This window comes from Melospiza georgiana, chromosome 1 (genome assembly GCF_028018845.1).
Source record: "Melospiza georgiana isolate bMelGeo1 chromosome 1, bMelGeo1.pri, whole genome shotgun sequence".
Lineage (NCBI taxonomy): Eukaryota > Metazoa > Chordata > Aves > Passeriformes > Passerellidae > Melospiza > Melospiza georgiana.
Genome location: NC_080430.1, coordinates 122,222,688 through 122,250,598, shown reverse-complemented (window position 1 = coordinate 122,250,598; position 27,911 = coordinate 122,222,688).

Here is a 27,911-nt window from a genome sequence, read left to right as displayed (position 1 = left end):
TTTTGACATAATGTTGTGCCTTTCCTGTTGCTCCAAAAAAAAATCATATCCGAATTTCTCATCCTAAATATTAAGGAGTACATCCAACTAACACCCTTTTATAACACAGTAGATTACACAAGTTCAAATCACTGGGTTAGCAATTAATTCTTTTTCAAGAGCCTCTACAGTTCCAGCTACTCCTCCTTTCAGGTATCCTGGAAAGGTGCAAATGTCAGCAAACACCAAATTTCTGGTAGAAATTTATGTAATGGAAAACAGTTGGAAAAGTATTTTTCTTTTATCTCAAAAAAAAAAAAAGTACTAAACAAGGAAAATATTTGATATTATTTGATATCATAGGCTGTGTCACCAAGTCCTGTAGCTTTCCAGTTTCAACTCTTTATCACCAATAATTTGTCTCCAGATCATATATAGCATAATAATATGCCCTGTATAATAGGACAGATTTGTCTGTCCTGGAGTTTCACCAATAAATCAGGTGAAATTGCACTGATTGAATGGGATTACAATTAGTTTTTTGGCTCAGCATTCCCTGTGACCTGACTATTGCAAGAGCAGAAAATGTTTCCCTCACTTCCACAGGGTACTGTGAGAGGGACCTGGCCTCTAATGAGTGCAGGAAAGAAGTGCTGGCCCAGCTGTGCTCAGCCTCCATGCTGCTGTCCACAGGTCACCTGGATCTTGTCCTTTGGATTGCACCCATCCCTTAGCCATGTAGGAAGGTCCAGAGCTGCGAATGCTCAGTATCCTATACTGGAAGACTCACTCTCAAACCCAAAATATCTGTGGAAGAACATCAGAGCGACACTTTTTTTTTTTCTTTTACATAAATATGTTGAAAATTGAACTTGGTAATTTTTGCTCAAAGTGGGCTAAAATTTATCAACATTTCTGTGAGCTTCATGTTATGAATATTCATCTTTCTGAAATGGAATATATGTGCCAGACACACATTTGTCCCTGTAGAAATACAGCAGAAAGAAACATTTGGATTTAACTAATTTGGGAGTCTTCCCAAGACAGCAGCTAGACACAGCACCTTCAGACAATCACATCTAAGACAATGTTCCCAGGTCCCACAGAAACTGCAACAGTAACTGGCCCCACAAGCATCAGTACTTTTTCCACCTTAGTTGCTGAAAGAAAGATCTCCGGTTTCTTTGCCCTTACAATTTCTTTTTGACAAAAGTGGAAATATTTTATAAAATCTGTGTGAGTCCACCCTGTGTCAGCAATAAGTCAAGGTTTTGACTTGACAATTATTGACTTGGGTACAGAAGGAGACGACTGAAACCTTCCATGTGTGACTGGCAGTTAGGTTGTTATGGATTATTAGGCTCGCAAAAACAACTAGATCACAATCTGTAATTACTTGCACGTGGCAATAGGGACCTTTTTGGTTTCTAATACTAGAACATAATGCAATCTAATGGCTACAGGTGGGACTAAAATTACTTTTTAAGTGTGTAATTGTTCCCTGAAGCAAAATAATTCCTTATGGCCTTTGTCACTTGAAGCCTTCCAGGTGAACATCTTTCCGCTTCATTCACAAGTTACTGAGTTTGATAATGTTCACTAATTTTGGTGCTGATCTAATCACTGTCAATAACGGTGACACAGGGAAATAAATTCTTTAGCAGGAAAGAATGAAAGCCTCTGACCAGGAGAGCTCTTCCAAATAGGCTGGGTTGACACAATAGTCCCTCCTGGATGTGAAATTTATGGATGCAATCCATATTCCCACTGCCTTATCTGAAGTCAGCTTTATCCTTAAGTCTTTTAAAATGCATCCTATGTTCACTGAAAATGTGTGTTTGTATGAATTGTTTATCTCCTCAGGTTAAAAAAGGTGTAAGACACTGCATTAGAGTAAATAATGTCAGTCTCTAGTTCTGATGTTTCTATCTCTTTTCCAAAAGAGGAATGTTGATAGCGATTAGTGGTGGTGTAGATGTGAGGATCCAAGTATTTTATTGGGGTACAGTCTGTAATTAGTTCTCTTTATTAACTTAGTTTCACATTCACCCTTCAAGTCTTCCTCCTAATGATGCTGTCATTATTTAGCTCTTAGGAAAATAATGTGATACACTTTGGAACACAACCATCTCTGAATTATTTGAAATATTATTACTTAGAAGTTACCCATTCCTGAGGGCCAAACCATATTTGGGTTCCATTTTAACAGAATGGAACTTTTCTTAAAGAGGGGTGTGTTAGGCTAAATGTTGAGCGAGTGTAACACACACTGGTAGGGTAAGATGGAATGGTGGAGCACCTAGGAGGAGAATGTTCCTAGATAGAAACTAAGGAAGTTGTAGCTCTTACATGAATGGCAGGTTTCTTTCTTGAGAAGGAAGATCAGTAGCAGCAGTCATCACCTGCACCACGTCTACTCAAGGCCGTGACTCCTGATTGCTCCTTTTTTGTTAGCAGAGGTTTTACTCCATCTTGGAAAGAAGAGGGATGACCCAGTGTGAACTGAGTAGGGGGTAAAATGAGTGAAGGAAGGATTCAGCAGTAATTCTGCATTTCCTTGATTTTGTCAGTTTAAAGTTGACCTCTTAACATTAATGTAGATTTTGTCATTTATTTTTTATGCCTGGCGTATCTACCTTAATACAGGGACAACAGTTCATGCTGAGTGTTTTATACATAATTTATATCCAATACTAAAACCCTTTGTACTGCTTTAAGGGGTTATAAATTCAGTGCAGCTGAGTGGATATGTTAATGCAAAACTCCTGGCCTACACATTTTACTTGATGTGAATTGCCTATGATTTTCCACCCTAGACATTTTGCCAGCAATACACACCAAAAAAAGAGTTACAGAATGAAAAATATGAACAATAAAAAAAAGCTACCTTCTTGGAAATATTCACATTTCTAATAATAATTATCCAACAAGCTTTGGATCAGATATTCATAGTTCACATTATTTTATTATCCACAAAGTGCTATTTCCAAGACTTGTACACCATCCAAAGTTGTGGTTGTAGAGAAGTGTAACAACACTATATCCAATTTTGTTGTGCTCCATTTCAAGTTAATGAAATAGTGAGAGTTCTATTTTTTCTTGTTTGTTTACACTTTGGCTAGCATGAGATAAACCCACTATCATGATACTTAAAAGTCCTCCTAAGTGTATTACATTGTGTTCTGTGAAATTAATACTATAAAATACATCCACTTCATCCTTACTGCTCTATTTATTATTGGCCCTTCTGTCTCTGCACAGTGACATTAGTGGTTAAGATGCTTCCTAGATGCAGCAAGCATAGTCCAGAACTTGAACATGTTGGGAGCTATCCTATTATACTTCTTGGGTTTCGCAGCTTGCAGGACTAAATATTAAATTATGATGTGACATAACAAATTAGAGAGAGAAAAGTAGGGGAAAAAAGCATGTGCAGAGCCAAGACAGAGCACTGTGTGCTATTTAAAGGAGCTGTATTTGCAAGTTTGGAGTTCTACTCTAGGTGTTGGCACACATCAGTGTGCACAGATAGAAAATACCGTGTCTGTCATGGGATCAATGTTAAAATGGAAAACACAATAGGACTGTGTTTGTTTGGAGCCCTCTGGTACTGCACTCCTTCACATGTGTGCAAACATGGTCCCAACCCCACCTAGAGGGTTCTTTCTTCTTGTGCAATCTCCATTCTTTGCATGTCTACAGTGGAGCCCCTTCATGAAGAACTTTGCAGCCACACTGTAGAGCTGGTGTGGAAGTAGACAGGCAGATACCAAAGGTAGGGTGTGGTAAGAGCAATAAAAATGTAGGAAATGAATCTGGGCCACATGCAACCATTTTAGACTCTCCTTTTGCAGCAGGAGGAGACACCCTGCTGTTCTAGCCCTGCTGTGGCTAAACAGAAGAGGGTCAGAATGCTGCTATTAAATCTCTGGGTCCACCAGTTTCCCCTTCTTTCAATAGCTGCTCAGTGATGCATAGGATCGTGGCCTCTCTGAGTCCAAGCTAGGATGGCTTTCTCCCCACCAAAACCCCAGGGGCATCCATTCTGTACTGCAGAGCCAGCTTTTATCTCCTGGAGAGGGAAAAGTAATGAATCCAAGAAAACTGGAAGGGAAATTCAGGAAGCCAGAGCATCATTATTGATGTTATAGCTTCTCATGAAAGGCTGTAAGGGATCTTTAAGGTTTAAAATAAGCTTTCAAAGCTTTGGTTTTACGTTCAAATAAAATAAAACAAAACAAAAATTAAATGAAAAAGGGATTTCCTTATGGACACAGCTTCTCTCAAAACCACACGGGAACTTTGATCAAATACAGAACCTTGAGAAAGTGTATTGTATTATGTACAACACTTCCAACAGCCTCCAAACTTCTCTTTGCAGCCTCTCATCCAGGTGCTCAACCAACCCAAACATGTCTTTAATTCTTCCAGTCCTGCAGCCTCTCAGTCACCCTGTTAAGAGTACAAGCCTTTAAGAAATATATAAATTTACTCTGTAAGTGCTATGGAAACATGTCCAATGTCCTTGTAGTGATGTGTACACAAAAAACTGTCATCCCACGTAGAGTTAAAGCAATACTCCCTTTCTTGTTTGCCAGGGAAATTGTTTGTTTGTTTTCCTGGAGGGGAGCACAATTGTTCAGACTATTGTAAACTGAGTCAAAAGAGATTTCAGCAAAGAGTTACATTTCATTGAATTATTTGTGACAGCTTTGATTAATTGCAGATGTGCTAATCAGATTTTTTCAATCTCTTATTAACTACAGTACCTTTTTTTCCAGGACCTGATTTTCCTTCTTCGCTGGCGATAATGTAAACCTGACCTGAAGGCTGGCTTTGGTCCAGCCTTGGCAGCTTTCAGTCACTGCACAGAGGAACAGGTAGCCTCTGGCTGTTTGTTTTAAAATTTCTGTGATGATTGTGATCTGGCAGAAAGAAGACAGATCCAGATCTTGTTTTAAACAACTGTTGTAACGGGGAAGTTTTGTAAGGTCGCTTAAAGCCAGTGATGAAAACAGGACAATGCTCCTCTGTCATTACACTCCACCAAACGTCAAAGATCAGAACCTGTCCTGTGTATTCACGAAAAACTCCCCCTGAAAATTAATGAAGACCTAGGGTTTTAAGATGTCACCAATATATATATATACAAGAGATAAAAGGAAAAAATTACTTTGAGGTTACAATCAACACTTGAGTTAATATAAGTCAATTCTGTTTATTTTACTTACAGGCAGCAAGCAGTATCAGATTTCAACACATCACACACCTGCATCTTCAGGGTTTGTTTGCTTTCCATCCCATAACTGCATTCAGTAGTAACAGTCAGTAAAAGCACAATATTTTCTAGGCTAAAATGAATGAAAATCCACATCTGAGTTTCTAGAGTTTAAGTAAACATTAGAGACAGTAGGAGGAATTTGGGATATTGCAAACAGTCCTTAGATGTGCCCTCAGATTGCACAGAAACCACATGAGTTAACACCAAGGCATGATCAGTAAGTGCTGGTGTTTGCCATTGGGCTGCTGCTGCTGCTGCTGCAAGTCGTCACCTTTAGGAGTTTCTGTACTTCTACTTCAACATGGAATTGATAAAAAATTCTTTTTTTTTTCAGGGCACAAAAATGTCAGGAAGAGCTAATAGGTTTTTTGTTTCCCTTTCCTCAAATTGCTTATATATGAGTCTTGACCTCCTGAAGTCAGTAAAAGGACTTTGTATTTATGAAGCTTTGGATCTGCTCATTGAGTGCACAAGGCTTTTTGAACAGGAGGGCAGAGCACAAAGGTCCACACGTGTGGACATCTCTGCAGCAGTGTGTCTGTGTGTACGAGCAGGAGGCTCAGAGGAAGAAATGTTCTTGGCTTTTGGGAGTTTTTTTGGGTTTTTTTTCCCCTCAAGGAGAGGGAACTTTTCATCCTGAAAGTAATTCATCAGTTCAGCTATTAGAGAAGAGTTTCATAAAGAATAAGGACAGTTGTGATAAAAAAATGTTAGCTTTTCAATGTGTCTTCTGACTATTTGTAAGTAATTGAGGTCCATTGGGAGGAGACTTTCCTCTATTTATCTTCCCTTTTTAACTTGAGGTTAAGAACCTAATAAATCTCTCCAAGTAGTGCCCCTTCACCCCACAGACATCTTGAGCAGTACCACTGAGTTTCTACGGCATGCAACTAGAAACCACCACCCATTATGGCTACTTCATAAAATTACCTGCATGCTGGCTTTCTGTTTTTGCTGTTTTCCCCTTAAATTGCTTGAAAAATATAAAAAATAGCTCAAGATAGAAAGAGAAGCTGCGGTAAAAATGTGAACTATTTGACTGTAAGGAGCTCCCAAAGTATTGGAAAGCGTTTCCAGAAAAATATATAGGAAACACCCCCCTCCTGGGGCTTTTTTTTTTTTTTTTTTATGTCTTTAAGCTGGAGACTTTAAGATTAGTGTCTTCTTAAAAGGGAAAGATTTGTTTTCTTGGCAAGAAGGGCAGGAGAGCAAGTCCTCTAACACCCATGAAGTTCAGGGATCAGTAGGGCAAAGCAGCTCAAAACCTCCCCTGGCTCCCACATGAAAAGCTGCTTGACTTCAGACTCTGACTGTCACTATCGAGGTGTTCTCCAAACATGTTGCCACCAGGTTGTCAATTTTCTGTAAAATGCCATTGGAGCTTCCTGCTACTCCTGCTCTAAAATATTCCTTCTTCTCCCAATGCCAGGCTCTTTGCTTTGTGGGGTGGCTAGCAAGCACCTTGGAAGAGGATGTGTGTTCAAGAGCAATCCCTTGCACATGTCCTCCTGTGATGGGTGTTCAGAGAGTTCCTTTTCCTCCAACTGTCATGCATTCTTCAGTCCATGAATGTAAAGGTCAACAAAAGAATACAATTATACAGAAGTGAACTTCAAAACAGAATTATTAAACTATGTCTTTTTCTATACAAACTTGCCATGGTTTGTATGGAATATATTTTCATTCCCCAAAATGAAGAGCAAAGGAGACAAGAGGAACAGTTGCAGTGAAAACATACAGATCATTTTCTTACTGACAATTTACTCTGCCTTTCTGTAAAACTGAAACATTTGGGTGACTCATGTTTTCTGTCTCTCTTTTTCTCTCTCTCTTTGATTCTCCTTGTCTAAGCCCCTTTTTATATTTAATCTCCTTTTGCAATTTCATTGCTGGAATTTAACATTTCTTTTCCAGACAATCTTTCTTGTATCCAATAGCAGGAACATTTTCTGCACTATCCCCAACTTTGTCATGATGAAACATCTTCTGTGAGATCAGCCCTGGCTCCTGATTGCTAACACTGGCTGCTGCTACCAAGAAACCTGGGGACTTTCCAGGTGAGGTGTGGCAGATTTCAGCATTGTATTTTAGATATCAAATTCAACACTAGTTTAGACCCTGATGATGCTCAAAATGAAGAGTTGAAGAGGACTATTTATCTATGAGGAATAATTAAAAATATTTTAATTGCAGGACTTTGTTTTAGTCATGTCCACTTGAAAGTTTTCACCTGATAGTAGGAAGAAACTGGTCCTTATTTAATCCTTCTTCTTTTTTATTTTACCTATGGCAGAAGAGATAAATAAACATTTTGAAATTTTCTCACCTATTGCACAGTCAAATTTCTCATGTTGAAACTTGGCTTACAGGTCATGTGGAAAGACATGTAAAAAAAAATAAGAATAACCTGAGTAATGGAGGACAGTAAAACTATTCATATCTGTACAGAAAGACAGTTGTTCTAGTAACCTGTAAAATGCTTGATTATCACTTGACTATTAGTCTTCTATTTTAATTCCTAGATCACCTGAATGTTTTAGTACCATCAATGATGGATGATATTCTTCTGCATCTCTTCTGCCGCTGCTATGCGGTGAGGTTCAGCCACTCTGTACAAAGGTTAGACCCAGTTAAAACAGCCTGTTAATTATTTATGAGACAGCAAGAAGACCAGTGGGACTTCCAGTTGTCCTTCTGGAGCAATAATGAGACCATTACGGTCTATTTATCACCATGAAAAACAATATCCACAGGTGACCTTTCAGAATCATTGCCAAGTTGGATTTATGGCCATCAAGTACTCTCTTCAAGGAAGAATATCAAAGAGGGGCTTAAAGTTGAATTGGCACTTCAGTTGGTAACAGTGGCCTGAGGTTTGATAATAGTAAAACCTCTTAATTTTCCTTAATTTTGTTTAAGGAAGGGAATGGACCTCACAGACAGAATGTGATAGTTGCTGTTGTTTCTTATAAGTTCAGGGAGCCTACTGAATACTCTGGGCATGTGCTGTGATATGACATAACAACAGTGCTGAGATATTTCTGTGTCTGTTTAAATAGTCAAAACATCTGTATGCAGAGAAAAACCTCAGCACTCCATTCCTTCAGCCACACAGTTCCTGAAAACAATGCCAGATATTGAAAGACTGAAACCTTTCTCATTAGTGCTCAGGCACTGATGTACAAAATCTGAATATCATCATCACCTCCCAGGGATGAGAAGAATTAACTTAAAAATAAAAAATACATAAAACTTTGTTTTCAATTAGTAACTAAATCAAATGAAAATTATGGTTTGCCTGTCCTTTATGTTAGCAAATTATACTGAGGAAGATACAATTTCAATCCTGATCCCTAGGTGGGCTTGAAGAGACACATACATCTATCAGAATGGTGACTATAGAAAGAAATAAAGACTTAATCTAAATGCTGTCACTGAACAAAACAGCAGTATGTAGGACACATGCAGCTGTGAAATTGCAGATGGAATAACAAGGAAACAGAAGCTAACTGCATGTCTTGAAACAGATGTGAAGCAGAAGGGGCATGTTCCAAGCAGCTGATTAAAAAAAAAAAAGCTGCATTGAATGAATTATTGTATTTGATTGCTTATCTAAAAAAAAATTGGAGAAGATAAACAGATCTGAGAGATAGGCTCATTCCTTGTGTAAATGCCTGCATAACAGCATGGCTGCATCTTCTTCGTGTGACACAAGAGCAGGACCCACAAGTACCAGTGCCATGAGAACTGACAGAGAAGCCAAGCCTGGCACTCAAGGAAACCTGAATTCAAACAGAAGACACAAAAGTAACAAGATGTTTATTCATCTTCTGTCATGAGCATCACACTCAGGGTCAAAGAGGTAACACATTCCACCTTCTGTCTCATCTGTCTCTTTTTCACCAAAGGACTGACAGCAATCTTTTCCTCCCCTACAGAAGGGAAACAGGAAGACAGTCGTTTTCTTCACTGTAAGGATCTGCTTAGCTCCTTTGGTCATAAGCCATTTCTTCATGTTGTCTCAGACTTCAGATATGAGCAACACCTACTCTTTTGCAGAGATATACCCAAGGACTCTCCCCCTGTGTGCAATAATCCATCTGCCTTGCAGCTGCACAGCCCCAGCTGTCCTTGCTGCTGCTGGCCATTGTGTTCCCAACTGCTGTCCCTAATTCCCTTCTGCATCACCATCTACCTCTGCCTCCAAACAGTCCCTTTCACCCTATCAGAAAGGCTTGCAAAACTTAAGCATGTGTCTTCTCACTAGTGCCAGAGCCTTAACCAGTTCCATAAATTCCCATTTTGTCCTGCCTAATGCTCTAGTGTTAATATACATATGATCTATTACTAATGATGCAAAACTTTCAAAGCTGAAGTGACTGCAGATTCAGCAGAAATTTTTGTGACTCTTTTCATATTGAGCAGTTCCAAGACCCTCACACCTTCTAGAAATGAGGAGTTTATTGAACTCCTAGTCAGAAGGTGATTCACAAGGAGCATTCTGAGGGTGGAATTCCCAGATTTTGTTTTAGGGCAACAGAATCTGTATTCCTATTTGCCTTTCACAGTTCAGAAGCTAGAACAACTGCATATCCTCCTATAACTCATTAGCAGTAAGGAAATTGTAGCATTAAGTGTAGTATAACCTTCTCCTTCCTCCACATACTTTTAAAATCCTTGAACTTTGTAATCTGGACTACTTTTCTGTTTTCTTTTCTTTTCATTTTTTCTTCCTTTCTTTTTTTTTTTTTAATCCCACAGTAAATTAACTGGAGACTATTCACAAGTTAAATATTAAAGGCTCTTGTGTCCAAGATCACCTAAATCCCAGGAACAATGTTGGCTGCTTTCCAATTCAAAGGCCCATAATCTGTATAGTTTCTTCTAGTTCACTTTCAGAGCTCTATTTAATTCAGTGCAGTATGGTTGTCATCTGCAATTCAGTATTTTTAAAACTCAATTGACATTTTGGGAAGAAAAAAAACCTAAAAATATGAGGTAAAAATATATGCCTAATGTTTTGAAGGCTTTGCATGGGCATTGTATTTGTGGTCTGTTCTTAAAACCCTCTGAGATTCATCCTCTTTTCCACCCCCTTGCAGAACCTGATACACCATGTCAAAAGGAAAGCCAATATTTGAGGAGTAGAGTATCTGTCCAAATGGTTTCATCTGAGTTTTCACTTTGGGTCTGTAGAGTACCTGCTGACAGGGAGCAGATTCCTCATTTCCTGCTGTTCTACATAGAACTGCATCATAAATGGAGCTCTTGACATTGTTACTAAAATGGAGGGCCACATCCTCCCATCAAGTGATCTCTTCCTCAGGTACTCATTTAGCATTTTCATATTCCACTTTGGAAGAACCCAATATTCCAGGGAGCAAAGTACCAGACGAGAAAAACTGGGAGAGGATGTTTGGGGAGCAGATTATCCACACAGACCATCAGGTTTTGTCTATTCATTTTTACAGGTTTGACAGAAATCACGATCAGAGGCTGCTTACTCCCTACCCTTAACCCCCAAACTACAGTAGAAACAATTTTTAAGGAGAAATTGATTTTCAAAAGATTCTGCTCGTTTGTTTTAAAGGGACCACCAGAATGTGTAAGTTCTTCAGAGGCCACTCTTCTTCAAGGCAAGTTGCTGCCTTGCTTTTCAAAACCAGTGTTCTCACCAAAATAAAATACTGTATATTTTTGATCTGCCAGAGTTTGCCTCCAGAGCACAGGGAGCTGTTCTGTCTGAGCAGCAGCAGTCACCCTTTCTTCCTGACTAGCAGACACATGCTTTTGGTAATTGAATGCAGCTGCTCTCCTCTCTGCCCCTTCTTAAGCTTTTGAAGGAAATCCTACTTGGAGAAATGGCTGTGCCTCCAGCAGGGATCCAGAACACGAGGGAACAGCGACTGGAAAGGCAACATTTGCAAAGGGCAGGTACCAGCTGACCCCGTGCTTAAATCTTTGCGGAGAATTTGGGATGAGTGATGTCACAGTAGAATTCCAACTACCTGTATTATAGATTCTAAACAGACAGCTGGCATTTCCTTTAAAGAATTCCACAAGTGAGATAGCCTCCTGGTGTCTTGAATGGAGATGGCAAATTATTTTTGCAGTGAGATAAGAAAACAAAAGAAGATTTCTGTAGGCATCTATAGACACCTCATCTATTGCCTGTTTGCACAGTTGTACTCATAGAGAGGTCTAGGGAGTAGAAGAGTCCTCAGTAATGAAGCCTTGGGTTTACATGGCCTCTCCCATAGTATCATGAAATTATTGATACAGGTGAGCCACCAAATACAGCCATAAAAAGAAAGGACTGAAATGAACTTTAAAATTTTTGTTTGTTATTTGTAACATCACCAGCAAGCACAATTTTATGTTTATACCTTCACATGTAGATGAGACACTATTGAGGACTTTGGACTTTCATAAGTAAACACATATTTCAGCATTGCAAATTTTAGAAACAGGCTTTTAGAGCAAAAGTTGAATTTTCTATAAATACAAATGAATATACTGTGACAGCTAGTAAAAGGCACAAAATTAGTATCAGAAATTAAGTCTCAGGAGAGGTAATAATACCAATAGCAAGCCCTCAATAAAATAATACCTTTATTTAAATTATGCAATTCCTGAGAGGTATGCCAATGGAAGCATGATTGACAAGGGCATTGGAAGTGCTGTAACTTTTAAAATGGATTTTAAATCAGGCAGATAGTTTCATTGTCTCAGACTACAGACACAGGATCCAGTAGATAACGCTCAAGGCATAAGCCGAGATCAAATCTTGCTGCAGCAGCAGTATAAAAAGGAGCACAGAACAAGCAGTCAAAAGCCTGCTGACCATCCATTGAAGTGAGGGCAGTTGAAAGCCCCTATTTGCTTTTGTTTCAGCCAGGAGTACAGTTCTCAGCATATGGGTGATGCAAAAATAACCCTTGAGGGTTTTGTCAAGCATCCATCCACAGCATTTTAAACAAAGATGGCCTGATGTTCTTCAGATTAACTGCATTATAAGCCTGTCTGCAGTACTCTGTGAAGAGAGTGCAGTGTTTCCTGAGGCAGGGTTAAAATGTCCTTACTCCTGCAAAGTGACTTATCAGCCAAACTAGTGAACAACAACACCCAAAGTGCCAACAAAATTCTGCTCTGGACATGAGGAGAGCAGGCTTCAGGCTGCTCAGGGAATCAGTAAGTAAAATCCCCTGTGAAAATGTTTTTGCAGATGCCAGGGTCCATCAATGCTGGTTGCTATTTAAACATCCCCTCCTAGGGGCACAGGAGCAGGCAATTCCAAACTGACAAGTCAAGCAGGTGAGGCAGAAGGCCAGCTTGGCTGAAGAGGAAGGAATCTTCTCTTGGAAATGTGGTGAAAAAGGAAGGTGTAAGCCCAGTGGAAGCAAGGTCAGGTGACATGGGAAGAATGCAGACATGCTGCTCACTACTGCTGGGAGGGAGAAAACTCATGTGGCCAAAGGTCAACCGGAGTTGAAGCCAGCCAGAAATGTGGAGGACAATAAAAAGAGGTTTTTTTCAATATACTGGTGAAAGGCAATGTAGAAACAGCATCTGCCCATGACAAGATGGGGACAGTCTTCTCACAAACAGGGACAGATACAAGGCAGAGGTATTTAATGCATTCTTTTCTGTCTGTCTTCAACAAGAAGGACAAACTGAGGTGCTCTCAGTGCCCTGAGCCTGAGGACCATGACTCTGAGAATGATCAACTCCCAGCCAACCCTGAAATTGTGTGAGATCTGCTGCTTCATCTGGATCCCTACAAATCTATGGGGCCTGATGGGGTTTATCCAAGAATCCTCCAAGAACTAGCTGATTTCATTCTAAAGCCTCTCAATGATATTAGAGCCATCTTGGGATTCTGGAGAGGTCCCAGCTGACTGGAAGCTGGTTAATGTTGTCCCAGTTTTCAAGAAGGGCAAGAGGGAGCAAGAAGGCAAGGGCACTGGAACAGGCTCCCCAGGGAAGTGGTCACAGCACCAGCCTGACAGAGCTCAAGCAGAGTTTGGAAAATGCTCTGAGGCAAATGGTGTGACCCTTGGGGTGTCCTGTGTAGGGCCAGGAGCTGGGCTCAGTGATCCTGATGGGATCAATTTAGTATATTCTATGATTCTATGAGTTTTATTATACTGAGATAGGACTGGCTCAGGCACACCTACATCATCTCAAAAGGCATTAGCAGGCAACACGGGTCCATAATCCTAAAGAAAAATTCTTCCACAGGTAGCTACTGATAGTTTTACTGCATTAAAAAATCTGTCACAGTGCTTCAAGTGACTCTGGCTGAATTTTGCCCTCTGACTCTGGTAGCAAACTCTTCCAAAATTAGCAGTCCAGGAAGAATTAGGGCAGTCTCTGAAGTATGAGCAGCTCTTACAGAAACTGTTCTCGTGATTTGATGAATATCAGTGAGACAGCACAGCTCTAGGTGAGGATAGATCACAGCTCTTGAACACTTTTTTATGGGAAGAGAGGGAGAATCTGTTAATATAACAGCACTTCTTGGCCTCCACTAAAACAAATGTTCTCAAAAGCTGAGAAAAATGCCAAATTGCAGAAGCCAGAATTTCTTGAGGGGAAATAAACATTTTTCCATTGTCTTTTTTCTTTTACTCCTTAATTTTATTTTTGACAACCTTTGAGAATTTTTTGGCTGCAGCAGCAAAACTGTCTGCAGGAAAGAAAAATAAATTACTGATTCCTTCAGTTTACACTCTGGCATAAACTTTTTAAACCTTGACTGTCTTTATTGCATTCTGAATTAAAGCACTTCTGCTGAATGTGGTGATTTATTTATATTTTTGTTGTTTCTGTTGGCATTTTATGTTCATATATTTTTTTAACTGCTTAATATAAAATAAACTCACATGCTGATAACTTTGGATCAGTGCAGTATTTTTAAAACCACATGTTTACAGTAAAACAGTGAGAGCTTTGAAATTGAAGTTAAACTCAGATGAAACTAGGAAAAATGTTAGAAAAGTTTCTGTGAGTCTGATTCTGCCTGAGTTGGGCCAAAATTCTTTTCTCATCAAAAATTACTCAGCTCTGGACTTTCCCCAATGAAGGGAAAGCCAATGAAGATACTTCACATATGCTCCTTTCAAGAAAAGCAGAATTCAGGCTTCTGTCTCCCCTTTTGGTTTAGGTAATGAAAAATCCCAAAAGCTGAAGAAATTGAGCCATGTGGATAAAAGACTGCCTTATGAGATGCAAGGTTTTCATTCTTTCAGTCAAAACGTGAGTTTTGGTCCCTCTATTCTTGAATTTTTTATGCTCTTTGTATCCTTTTACAAGGGAATTTGGGGGGAAAGTTTAAATAAAAGTCTCTTACTAGCTGCATTAAAAGTATGAAATACATTATATCACATCAACTCTGACCTGGTATGGAATAGCATTTTTCATCCTTACATTTTTAGCAGATTTGTATTGTGTTTTGATGGTGGGGAAAAGACAAATAAATGGAAAAGACAAAAACATCACCTGCTGGTAGCCAGACCTTTTCTGGGAAAATATAAATTAAATTAATGTTCTCTGAAGATTTCATCTTGCTTTAATTATAACTTATTAATGCTCTGGCAACTTAGTTTGAGAAAGGTAAGAAAAGTTAGGCATATATCAGCTTCAAAGATGCCCCACACTTTTAAAACTCTGATTTTATAACCAGGGAAAGGCATTTTTGGGGTGCAATTTTTCTCATTTTTAGTTACTGATGTCTGGTTCACTGAGTTTCAAGCTCTGCGACTGCAAGCTTGGCCTGTGTTTTCTGTTCTGACCACTTGAGGGAATCATTCTGTAGCTGTGGTCTGTATTTTTTTTTTTTACACTAAGGAAGTAAGAAAAATTATATTTGTTGCAGAAAGTTTTCCAACTTTACTTCAACATGAAAGACATCACAAGGCACCGGCTCAGAAATAAATTACTCCCTACATACTAAATATCCAGGAAGGGAAAAAAATGTTGATAAATGAGAGTCTTGGGAGTTGCTAAGTGAGGTCCCTGCACACAATTTATGATCATGCACTCTTGGACTTCAGAATGATTAATACAGCTAATTCTCAGCAGAGTAAGAGCTGTTTTAGCCCAGGAGAGAACTGTATGCTATTGTTTATAGAAGCAGATAACATCAAAGTGGCCCACTGCTTGTGTTAAGCAAATAGAGAATTCTGGGTCAGTGCAAATTAATCCTAAAGGAGTAAGAAAAAGTTCTTAATGACTGTTAGATCGGTGTGTTATCACTTTTCATATAACCAAAAATGGAAGAACTGTTAATGAGAATTACAAATGGCCTCGCTGGCCGCGGCGTGCTGGCAGCTGTCTGTGAGCGTGGTGACCATCAAGTCCTCTGGCAATCTGTAAATATGACATTTGTTAACAGAGTGAAGAAGATTTAGGCAGTTCTCTGAGATATTTATGTGATTTCAAAACGGTCCTTGGCAACAAATACGCAAAGTGCTTTACACTGTAATTAGCAGAGTGGACCAAAACCCTTAAAACCCTTAATTTCTATTCATACAGTAAGATCCTATTTGCAGAAATAAATTAATTGAATTTACACATAGTAACTGTGGGGAGAAAAGAAAGTCTTGTTGGCTGGGTCTCTTAAGATGTGTTTTCACACAAAGATAAGTAAAGTACACAGTTCATGTTTGTTTAGAAGGAATTGAGACTGACAATATTCCAAATTCAGCTACAAGCTGCCTTAGAAGCATTGTTTTAAAGCTTAAAACACAATTTAAAGTACAATTTAACAGCTTGACCACAAATAGGTCTAAAAAATAAACACCTTTTATTTGGTTTTGTGAGATGGTTTGGGCTGGTAATGATTTCTGCACCTCTGAACTTATCCCAACACATTATAATTCTGTTCCAGTCCTTCTGACATGATCTATGCACCACGTTATGGGATGTAGCATGGCTGCTGACAGGTAAGGAGTGGGAATGGGTTGTAAGGGTACACTGGTCATGTAAGCTGTGGGCTCCTGAGCTGTGCTGGCAGAGCACAAGGGCAAAAGTCTCCTCAATTCCAGCTGGCAGGTTCTTGCCTCTTTACAAGTCATCATAAGACAGTATGAATTTTGTAATTCAGAACTCTGTAAGTACAATTACTACAATTTCACTCTCCCGATATTGTCACCAGAAAAATTATTTGTCTGTTAAATTTGCTTTGAAATAAATTGCCTTGTTTCACACAGGATCATTACATCAAGAAACTATTCACAAAGTTATTGGGTCCTCTGATATATTGCCTTCTGGTAGGGTGGTTTTCACTCACCAAAGTTCACACACATTTCAGTGCTTTGCAGAATATTTGACCCATAAAGCACAATGCAGTAACAGCAAAAATAGGCTCCCCCCTCCTTGACTTACAGCTTTCCTTTCCACAGCTTCACATCTGGGGTGCATTTTTGCATATGGAGGTATTTTCCAGTGTAAGCCAAGGATGTGAAATACCCCTGTGTGGATACACAGAGGGAAAATGTCCTGCATAGGACACCAGATCTTTTTTCTTCCTTACATTGATACCCCTACACGGGAGAGTTCTTTGTTCAGGGGATGCAACAGAGCAGAGCTGTAGCAGTCTGGTTTTATTCTAGTATCAAACTTCCCTGAAGGCCTCTAAGCTCTTTTGTACATATCTGGATGGGGAGGTAACAGAGATCCCTATGTATGCTGTGTGGAATAAATGAACCAACTTTTTAGCAACACACAGAGGAACTCAGATATTTGCCAAAAAACTTTGGTGGGAAAAGTTGCTGACTTGCAAAATGAATAGCCTCCCGTAGGAGACTTTATTTAGAAGTGACAAAAACCTACACAAAATGAAAATTCATCTTCTCTTCCTCTTTTTAGCCCTTCTCACTTGGTTTGAGGGAGGTAAACAGCTTTCCCTCTTATCCAGGGTAAATCCGTCATCTAACCAGGAGGTAAAATTGCACAGCCTGTCATCTTTGTCCTAGGGAAAATGACTGTAGGTGTCCCTCATGCCCACTGTCCCATCAATGCTTAATCAAACTATTTGAATTTAATTTTTCTTATCTTTTTACAGGAGTTTGTACATTTTGCCATCAATCCAATTTGATGTTTCTCTCTGAACTCACTCCAATATGTCTATATTTTTTGCTGGTATGTATCTGGAACTAAACATAGTGTAATGAGCGCAGAACAGAGCAACAGTGTAATGGGTGCACAGAAAAAACAACCTATTCTGGACTGGGGTAACCACTGTCTAGCAGTTAATTTATGAAGTTTGTGTCTGAAAAGGCAAAATGAGCTATTTTTCATTTGCAGACAAACTTCTGAAATCTTCCACCTCCACTGTAATTCCTAGAAAAGAGAGGAACAAATGAAAGCAATTGCTTGTGATTCATCTCTGTCTGCTTCTCAGAACACTGTGCACAGACCCCTTAAAATACCCTGCAGACATTCTTGGTGCCTGGCTTATCCTGTTCACCCTTCCTAGCATCATCTGAGAAATACACTGTGCAACTGGCCAGCCCGACAGCTTTCATGGTGCCGAAGTTTATGGCAACTGTAAATCTATTAAGCCACAATTTGCACTTAATAAAATGAAACAGCAAGTAGTTAAACGAAAGCTCAATCTTAAACTGGACAACATTTTTCAGGAAAAGCCATTGAGCCTGCTGTTGCTACTGCTGCCTTCCTCTGAGAAATTCAATCGTGCTGATTGAGGGAAGCTGGAGAGAGCTGGCTATTCCTTCCCTTGGTTTGTAATTGCTCCGTAGAACATTTAATCATCTGGAGGTGAAACAAAGCCTGTGCTGTGGAGTCCCGGAAGGGCAGGCATGCTCTTATCAACTCCTTCCTACCCACCAAGCAGAGCTGGGAGCTCATCCTGGTGCTCTGAGCAGCCCTGCTGTCGAGGCAAGGAGCTGAGAGCAGATGGGCCCTTCCTGCTGTCACTACGCCAGCCTGCCTGCCTGCCTTGATTTCATTACAGCAAAGTCTGTACAAGCCAATTTTTCAGGAGCGGGGTTTGGAGCACAGAATGAAGGTCTTTCTGCCTGAGGAGGCAGGCAGATACTGAGACACCAGCCAGGACAGGAGCTGTTTGATGCTGTCTGGATGAGAAGAGATAAGCCCTGAAAGTTAAATAAGATGAGCAAGGATTTACTGGCTCCTGTAAAATACATTCCTCTGTCAACCTTAAAATGTCTTTCTTTATACCACTGACTCTGAATGTGGTCCATATTGCATTGTTGCTAAGTGACCAAGTGGATGGCCTTGTTTCACAGATGAATAGTCTGGTCAGAAACCATATCCCCAGTTTCATTAGCTTGAAGAAAAAAAAAAAAAAAAAAAAAAGCCTGGCCAGGGAAGGCACTGAGACTGAGCTCAAAAACCAAAAACCTCATCCATCATCCTAACTGGTTTGGAATATTAGCCTTTATTTGAGATTTGAAATCCATTTCCTCCTGAATATAGGCAATTTGCCTAACAGCTCAGGCACTACACATAACCAGGTAAAGCTTGACACTGCCCTCTGCTCCTAGCTCATATTTTCTGTACTTACACATGAGAATGCAGCACTTAAAATAGAGTTACAAGAACTGACTGCTCCTGGGAGGGCATTTCTGGGCACATATCTTCCCCCTTTCCAAAACTTTTGTCTGGAAGGATTCTTATGAGGATTTTTAATTCACAAAAAACACTCAGTGCTGACTAATGCTTGCCAATTAAGTCAGCCCATTGAATCAACAGTTTCCTGTTACCTGTTCCTTCAGGTAGAACAGAGGCTGATACCCCTGCCCTTTCCCAGGCTTCTGTGCAGGGACCTTTCCTGCCTGAAAACAGTGGGGACACCTGTTTTCTGAGCTCGGAAGGCCAGCACCTGAAATCCTAGGAATGGGCCTGCTATTGAGTAAAGGGTGCTTGATAACGCAGCCACTGTGATAGGCAGCGGAAATTTGATGATGAAAGGAGATGCCTAATAGATTAATCTGGTGTGATTTGCCAAAACACAGGGTTTTCTGGAAGATTATCCACACTCGCAATAGGAAGCCCTTTGTTTGGTAAAAGTCCCCACTTATCATGGTATTCTTTATCTCAACAAGAAACATAATGGTTTACTTGTTTACATGCATGGCAGATATATTCAGAGCTGGGCTTAGGAACTGTGAACTCCTTTTCATTTGAAATGCTTCCAGCAGGCAGGTTATTAGCTGAGGGGGAACAAGCAGTTGGACACACATAAAATTTAAATCTGCCTTGCTTAGATTGGCAAAAATGAATGTTATTTCATCCACTGGGAAAATGTTTTACTTCCTGCTCTGATACTTTTGGAAGAAAATCGCAAGCTCATTTGTAGCCATCATATATGTATGTATATATTTTTTTAGAGTTAAGTGGTATGTCTACAGAAACTTATTTGTTACTTTATACCAGTTATTTTCCACTAATATTAATTATTTTATTAGCTTGTCTTTACTTCTTCAATTTTGCTTTGCTTACTATAAAATGTGACTGATGGTTTTACATTATTTATACTGAGTGTGTGGCTGGAATCTAGCCCTTCATGTACCTTGGATAGAACTGCTTTGGTTTCTGGAACTGATTTTTAAATACCTAACACATCCGGAACTGCAGAACTACCAAAGCTCTGTGTTCTTGAACTCTGAAAATAAACAAAAACTGCCGTGTTAGAAAACTGCTTTATTAAAGCCTTTCTTAGCAACTGTCTGTCCCCAAAGTCTTTCATAGTGTGCAGTATTAAGGTTGCTGGATACTCAATGCACATGCTGCACAAAGAATGCACATTTCATTAAAGGAGTTGGAGCATGGGAGTCTGAGGGAGTTATTTTCCTGTACTCCTCAGCAGCAGTGTACTGTGTGTACCATACAGGATTTAAATTCACTGCAGAGGCAGCCAGCTTCCAAATCATATACAAGGTGAGGCAGGGGGTCACTTCAAGGAAGACTAAAAGAAAGAGAAGGCAAGTGAAGGGACTGCTCACCCTGGTGCCACAGGATTAGTTATGTGGACCTACCTCAGCAATCCACTGCAGCCAGCACACGAGTGAGGAACGAACAGGAATTGCAAAGATGGGCAAAATGGGTCTGGAAATCTGATAAACCCACCAAAAGAATAGATGTGCAAAGATTTGTCTGTCTAGACCAGTGGACAGCTACAAATGGGGGTTAGGGGCTCGTGCAAATGGACACAGTGCAATGAAACATTACAGTGGAGTAATGTTTGGCATAGACAGAGGATTTTATTTTACTTATAGGACATATTTCATGGTTTATGAAGATACTGGAAGTCTACTTTTTGTTTCCTTCTTCCATGTTCATAGTTTACATTGCTTATTTTACAATGTATTCAGGCACACATTGTCCTTTTTTCTGTCTGCTCCAAACTTTCCTATTGCTGAAACTGTGCTTAAAGCCAAGCCTAGTCAGTGCACAGCTAAAACTGAGGAGTGCAGGGAAGGCCTTCAGAATTTGTTTGAAGAAAGTGCAAAATCATCACAGTCCTTGCAAAATTTCCTCTTCAGGCTCACGATGTTAATACATTGTCCATAAAAAACCAATTTTCTAATGTCATTTCCCACTGTTAAGTTTTGCACTATTTTCACAAAAGTGTCTGAATAAAGTCACATGCTGTAATATAACAGCATCTTCTGTCCACAATCAATGGGATGCTTTCAGAAGAAAGCTCTCAGCCAAGTGAGTGCAAGCCATACTGAACTGTAGCAGTACAGACAAAACATAACTCTCAATGTGTTCCTTGGCACTTAATTCTTTCTTCACGTTTATTAAAACAATTGCTTCCAGTACTTTCTATATTTTTTTATTTAATGATTAAAACATTCCAAATCATTCTGGTGATCAAAATATTCTCGTAAAGTTGAGATGATTAAACTTTTTTACCTATTAAAGCATGCACTTCCACTAAAAAATGAAAACACCTCTCATTAGGGTAAGTATGGTCAGCCTTATTTTTCACTCCCCTCCCTCATCTTGAACTTTTCAGTGGAGGCTTCTAAAAGGTTCCTTGATTTTTTTTTTTTTCCAGGGGATGGAAGTATTGTTTTGTTGGGTTTTTTTAATTGGTTGGTTTGTTTGTTGGTTTGGGGATTTTGTTTTGTTTTAGTAAATGCACCACACTAATTTGTTTGTCATTAAAAGTTTATGGTTACATCACCCGACGCTAAAAAGAGAATATTTCCTTTTGTATAGATAGTAAAAATATTTCATCTGACTAGGAGTTCTGCTAAAAAGTACCTTCTGGGTTAGTCAAGTTTCTGCATGCACAGTCGTAGAAAGTCTATGGCTTTGTAACCCAGCCCCAGGGATAAAATTTGCCTGGTGGTGTTAGAATGTACTCAATTAGAAAACTTCTACACATAACTTCTGTCTTGTTATAGTCGTGCTGGCAGAAAAAATGTCTGTCTACATCCCAAGTCACCCGCAGGAACACGTGGTTCCTTGAGAAAAGGAAATACAGCGCTAAACTGAGGAAGTGCTGCTGCACCATGCTAGAGCACAGTGCACTCCTGAGCAATCTGCAGCAGTGCTACAGGTCAGAGCAGAAGTGAATTTTTGAACAAACCTCCTGGGTGTTCCCACTCACTGTGCTCTGGTTCGCAGCACAGAGTGGTCTAAGAGCACATTCCATAGACATGTCTTGGATGAAACTAAGCCAGATGGGCTCCAGAACTGGACCTAACTCACTGCAATAGCTCACAGTAGCACAGGTCCTAGACCCAGTCACAAGCTAGACCAAAGCAAACCCCCTGTGACACACCTGGTCCTTGGGATGAACAGATTTGCTCCACTGATCTGCTGATACCAGCATGTACTACCCACTACTGCACACATAACGTCTGACCAGCACTAATTTGGCCATATGGAAGGATGTCTATGTGAATGAAAACCCAGCAGTGGACTCCAGAGCAGGTTAAGATCTCCTGGTACAAAGAAAAGCACTGCATCCTGAATGTGGTGGTCTGCTGAAAGTCAAGGCTTCAGCTGAAGTAAAATGTCTTAGTAGATGCAGAAGAATACAGAAGAAGTCCTGACACTTCCACGTAGGGTCGTTTGCTGCACACAGCTCCTTCCCTCCAAACCTGTCACTAACCACTGCAACGGACTGCACAAATAAAAAACTCTATTCCAAATCACTGCCTTGTGTTGTTGTTAATGTCCATCACAGGGAAATATCCTAAGGATGCATGGGAGAAAACTACATGTATAATGATAAGGTGGCAGGCAATGGTTCTTCTCCGGAGAGTAACACAGGCCCTTCAGAATTTCTGTTTGCCATTAGAGAGGGACAAGACAGATCTTTGCTGCTGAAGCTCAAAGATTACTTTTATTCTTTGTTGCCCCAGTTAGGTCTAGTAAAAGATATCAGCTCTGCTTGCAAGCCTTGACTCGGTTGTAAACTTAGATCCTCCAAGCTACAACAACAAGAGGACAAACTCCACATAGTGCAAATGTAATTTGCAGGGTCAGCATGAAACTGATCCTGCCTCTTGGATGAAGAGAGAGCTATATATGTTGTGTCACATCCACAGAGCTGCCAGCACCTGCTAAGAATCTTCAACACAAACTGAAGCCAAAGTGAGCTGAGGTCACGCTTCAGGCATGCCAGGATGGATGAAGTCATTGTGCTCAGCCACTCTGGCTAAATGCAGTGGCAATGTATACATATCACACACCCACAGTCCTCTGCCCATCCTGTTCCAGTTGTCCTTGGTGCTGCATGATGGAGGATATGCAGGAAAGGTGGCCTCTTGGCTGTGTGGAGCAGCTACAAAACCGATTTCCACAACATTAGATTAGGAACAAACATTCTATACATGGCCAGAATTTAGGCCATCACATATTCAAGGTTTTCCAGAGGATATTAAATACTGCTTAAATTAATCTTTGAAACATGTGGGGGAGGCATATAATATAATATTAAATTAGTTCTACTGACATCCCTAATGGAAAGACAAATGTTGCAGAAATCTTTACTAAACAGAAGAATGACTTTGGCATGTCAGCTCTCCATCACTGGATCTGAGGAAACAAAACGTTTATTGTTTCCAGGTCTCTGAGATCTTAAAAAAAAAAAAAAAAAAACTTGGATTTTTGGCAGCTGAAAATAAGAGCTTTCAATTCAGACAGAAGAATTATTGTTTCTGGTGCTCATCCAAAAAATTAAATACAAAATAAAAAGTAATATACTTCTGTCTGTACCTTAATACCAATGAAGTGTGTGCTCTAGTTTTCTACTTCTCATCTTTATTCATGGGTAGATTTGTCTTCTTTTGCTTTGCTCATGTTCACTGAATCACAAGAACACATCATGTCTGACATCTCTTCACTCTGTCTTTTGGCTGCACACATCCAGGAATTGACAGTGTAGCTAAAGGTCATCAGACCTACAAAATTAGTATGGTCTTCACACAGAAACTCACACTCATTCATGTTAGAGGGACAGTTTCTATGATGCTGTCTAGCATATCGCAGAAGTAAATGCAGCTGTTTAATTTTGGAGCCAATAGACAGTTCCCATGAGAGCAGCAAAATGACAACTGTTAGACTTGTGCTACCTGCTTGTCCCCTCCATGTGTTTACTTTCCTATCCCTGGCCTCTGCACCCTGCCCATGGCTCATCGCAGTCTGCCAAACTTGCTGGAAATATGCTCAGTTCTTCTCTGGAGAGGATTCACCTTCCCCGTGCCAGCCTTGCAAGGCTCTTCACTCAAATCCAAAGCACCACTGGAGAGAGATCCCTCCATCTCTTCTCTGTCCTCCTGCACAACATCCATGGCAGAGGGATCTTGGTTGTCCTCTGCCAGTTCAAACAAGGGCTCGTCAGGAGGAATGAGCATTCCCATTGCCATCCTTTTCTACCACACAAAGGATGATCATTTATAGTAATTTACAATAACACAGATTTGGAAAATATATTTTGGAGGGGAAAGTGTTGTTTTAAGAACTACACAGAATTTTCAACATTCAACTAAGAAAAACGCAGTCAGATTTTAGTGGTACAAGATTTAAATCCCTGCATTTTTGACAGATTATTTCATGTGAATGATAATGATTTGTTGTAAATGTCACCATAGCAGCTACACATAAATATATACAGTCTAGTCTGACTTCAGAATAAAGCTTTATCTTTATTACCTGGTACACCACCAAGAATAGAAGTATCCCCTTTGTGTTGTGGAGATACCAGACCCAAAGTTTGCCCTATTTTTTCTTTCACTTAAATAGTGAGAAAATTGCAATGCAAGCGAGCCAGAAAATGTTGGCAATTGCATGTTGGATAGACTTGAGGGGTGAAATATGAGAATTACAGAGACAAAAATGAAGAATGTTGTCAATTTCAACAGAAATTTAGACTTGGTAGCCACCCTCCTGGAGATGGTAAAAAAAAAGTCATGGAAATGAATTAAGTTTCCAAGGAGTGAGTTAGAAAAGGAGAAAGGAAGAAATTAAAGAAGAAAGCCTTGAGACACCATGAGAGGAAGAGGAGAGGTGAGGAGTGAAAAGAGTAGAGGAAAGAGGAAGTAGAGTGGCTCCAAAAGCTTTAGGAAATCAGAGTTGGGAGCAACTCAGTTGTCTGAAGGAGTGACCACAGAAGATCAGGGATGGAGAAGCAGCAAGAGAAATCCCCTTGAGGAACATGAAAACACTCCAGGAAAGCTGGTGTGGAAAAAGGTGAATGAAAGGGAAGTCCCTGAGACAGGGAATGAAGAGGAGATAGAAAATGAATGAGCCCATGAGGGAACCACTCAGTCCTCTCTGCCTCTCTGTGTGTGGCCATGCCACCTCTGCCCCCTGGCCTGGTCTGGGAGGAGATGTGATGACAAGTTGCATGGCTGCTAAGGTAGCTGAGGTTCTTAATTTCCTTCTCACACAAAGAAATTTTGTTGCTTTAGGTCCATCTTGAGGGGGAAAGAAACCTTTTCTTATGTTGTTGTGGCTGTTTATCTCGTGCTGAGAGCAGGGTCAGAAGAAGCTCCTTTTCCACTTAGGCTCTCTACACCCTGCACCTGAAGGCATTTAAGAGTAATGTCCAAGCTGGGGGTCAGGTCTCCCCAACTCCCACACAGCCAGCAGAACAAGAGAGATTGCTCCAGGCAGCAAGTCAGGACTCCCAGCACAAAATTCTCCTGACTTCCCTCTGGCCTGAATAGAGGATCTGAGGATTCCAGCCCCCAGCAGGTTAGAGATCCACCACCAACTCTCCCAAGCCAGCTCCAGATTTCTTGTATTGAAATCAAAAATCTATAGGCAAAAAGTAGTTAAAAGCTTAACCTTCTATGTGTACTAGGACTCTTCCCTTTTTACTTTTTTTGAGTGTGTCTATTCTTAAACTCTCTTCACTTGGATAAAAAATGGTGATACATCTTCTAAACTTGAAAATACTTAAAATACATATGCAAAATAATAGGAAGATAATTTTAGTAACTTAAGTAAAGCTAATGTCAGTACTTTGTGGTGTAAAGTTTAGCATGTTGTCCATTAAAAAAGCCCTAACATTGTGCACATTGGTGTAAAAATACCATAGATCCTGTTTCAATTAAATTATTTCATTGAAAAAGTCATAGCATGAAGACTAAATGCTAGTATTTATTGAAAGTGATAAATTATCCAATTATTTGGATAATTGGATTATACTTTATTATACTTTATAAACATGGGACTCAATGTCTAAGAAAGAATGTAATAACTACTTTAGGTATATTCAAGAAACAAGCTGTTCCAGTGAGCAGTTAACAGAGCCTGAGCCCCTGTATGTTTCTGTCTTATACCCTCTGCATGTCCCTCCTGTATTAACCCTGTTCATCTCTCACATCCCCACCTGAGAATCCCTTTTGGCAAGAGAGGGAACAGCCTGGAGCTGTCCCAGAGCCCTGGGTGAGCTGGCTGGTGCGTGGCCACGAGCATTTGTGTGCACCCAGGCATTGCCAGGCAGAAGCAAAGCTGACTTTGCCTAACGGGGGCCGAGTTACCTGGAAGAACAAATATCCTTTTTCTCTGCTATCCAACCACAAATTTTCTGGCCAGTTATTGGAACTTAATGATGTTTGGGATTTCTCCTCCTTTCTCAAATGTGGTTGAAATTGGCCTGAATTTTTCTGGGGAGATGAAGGGGTAGTAGGAGGGAGAGAGTGAGAGAAAACTGGGCTAAAAATAACAATGTTTGGATTTTTCCAGACCATTTATTCTGAAATATTAGAAAATGAAATACGTAAAGTAATATCTTTCCTCTCCCCCTGCCCCCCACTAAAACACACAGTTACAGATACAAATGGATTGTTTTTGTTTTGATCTAGGAATACATTTTCATATACAATGACATCTGCATTTGCTTCAATTCAGAGTACACATACTTTGAGGTCTGTATTTTTCAACTTCTGAAAGGATGGACACTTTAGGAAGCCATTTGGACAATGGGGGAAGACCACTGTCCAGTGTGTGGGTTATTATGGATATAAACCCAGAGCTGTGTGAGAAGCACATTGATAGAACCACATCTGTTTACATCAGCTGAGGATCCATAATTTATCTGAAACAGTATGTTTCCCAAGGCTGCCTAAATGATTTAGATTTAATATTTGATTATATGGTTATTTTAAGAACTCTACAATGGCCCATAAGAAAAAGCCTGTTGTCTCCAGCAGTCTTGTCTAATTCATACTCTGGGTTCCCCAACCCTTACTGATCCTATGTCTTACAAACTAAAGGGATTCCTTATAATAGCCTGTGCCATTGTGCTCACCCTACTCATCAGTGAAGCTAGTTACAATTTTGGGGAGTTAAAAGCCTTTATTTAAAGTAACCAGGCTCAAAGGCTGATGCATGGCCATAACTGACAGTAGTAGGGCTTGGAATGAAATTCAAGTCCTATATACTAATGCCAAAACCAAGATAGAGTAGGCTCAGGACAGCCCTGACTGCTTTTGACATTCTGATGCCATAAATAAACATCAATTACTGTTTGTGAGAATATTACCTTCCCCTGAGTTCATACTTCCACACCAGTTGCAATTTGGCCACTGCCTCTTTGTTATAAATCTGTGCTCTCTTTCCCATGCCTGCCTCCATGGCTCTGGTTCAATGTTACAGAGGTGCAACACACCCCATCAGCATGCCATGGACAAGATGCAGATGCAGCCAGAAAAGGTTTTGATGTTCTGTATGTTTTAATTTATAGCTTTCATAAGTGTCAATTTAAAGGAAGAGATTTAGCCCCATACACATTTATCTCTGCCTTTCCTCTTACCAAAACACCTCCTGTATTTCTTTACTTTCTTCTTCTGATTTAGTATCTCTATTGTTTTGCTGTCCTTACAGAATGCCACCATTTTATACATTGACTTTGCAGACCTGTAATGGGCAAATGGCCAAGGAAACTCTGCTGCAAAGAGAAAGAAAGCAAAGAAGCCTAAACTTTTAACTTTCACTGCCTTCAATACACATCATTCTAATGTTCATTTCATCAGGAAAAATATAGATGACTTAGAAATCTAATTACATTGACCTTCAGGGGTGTTTTTTACTTGCTGTCACTCCAAAGCCAGGACTACAAACTCTCAGAATATGATCTCAGTGCCCATAGTCCCTTGCTCTCACTTCTAAAATCTAATGACAGTGCATCTGT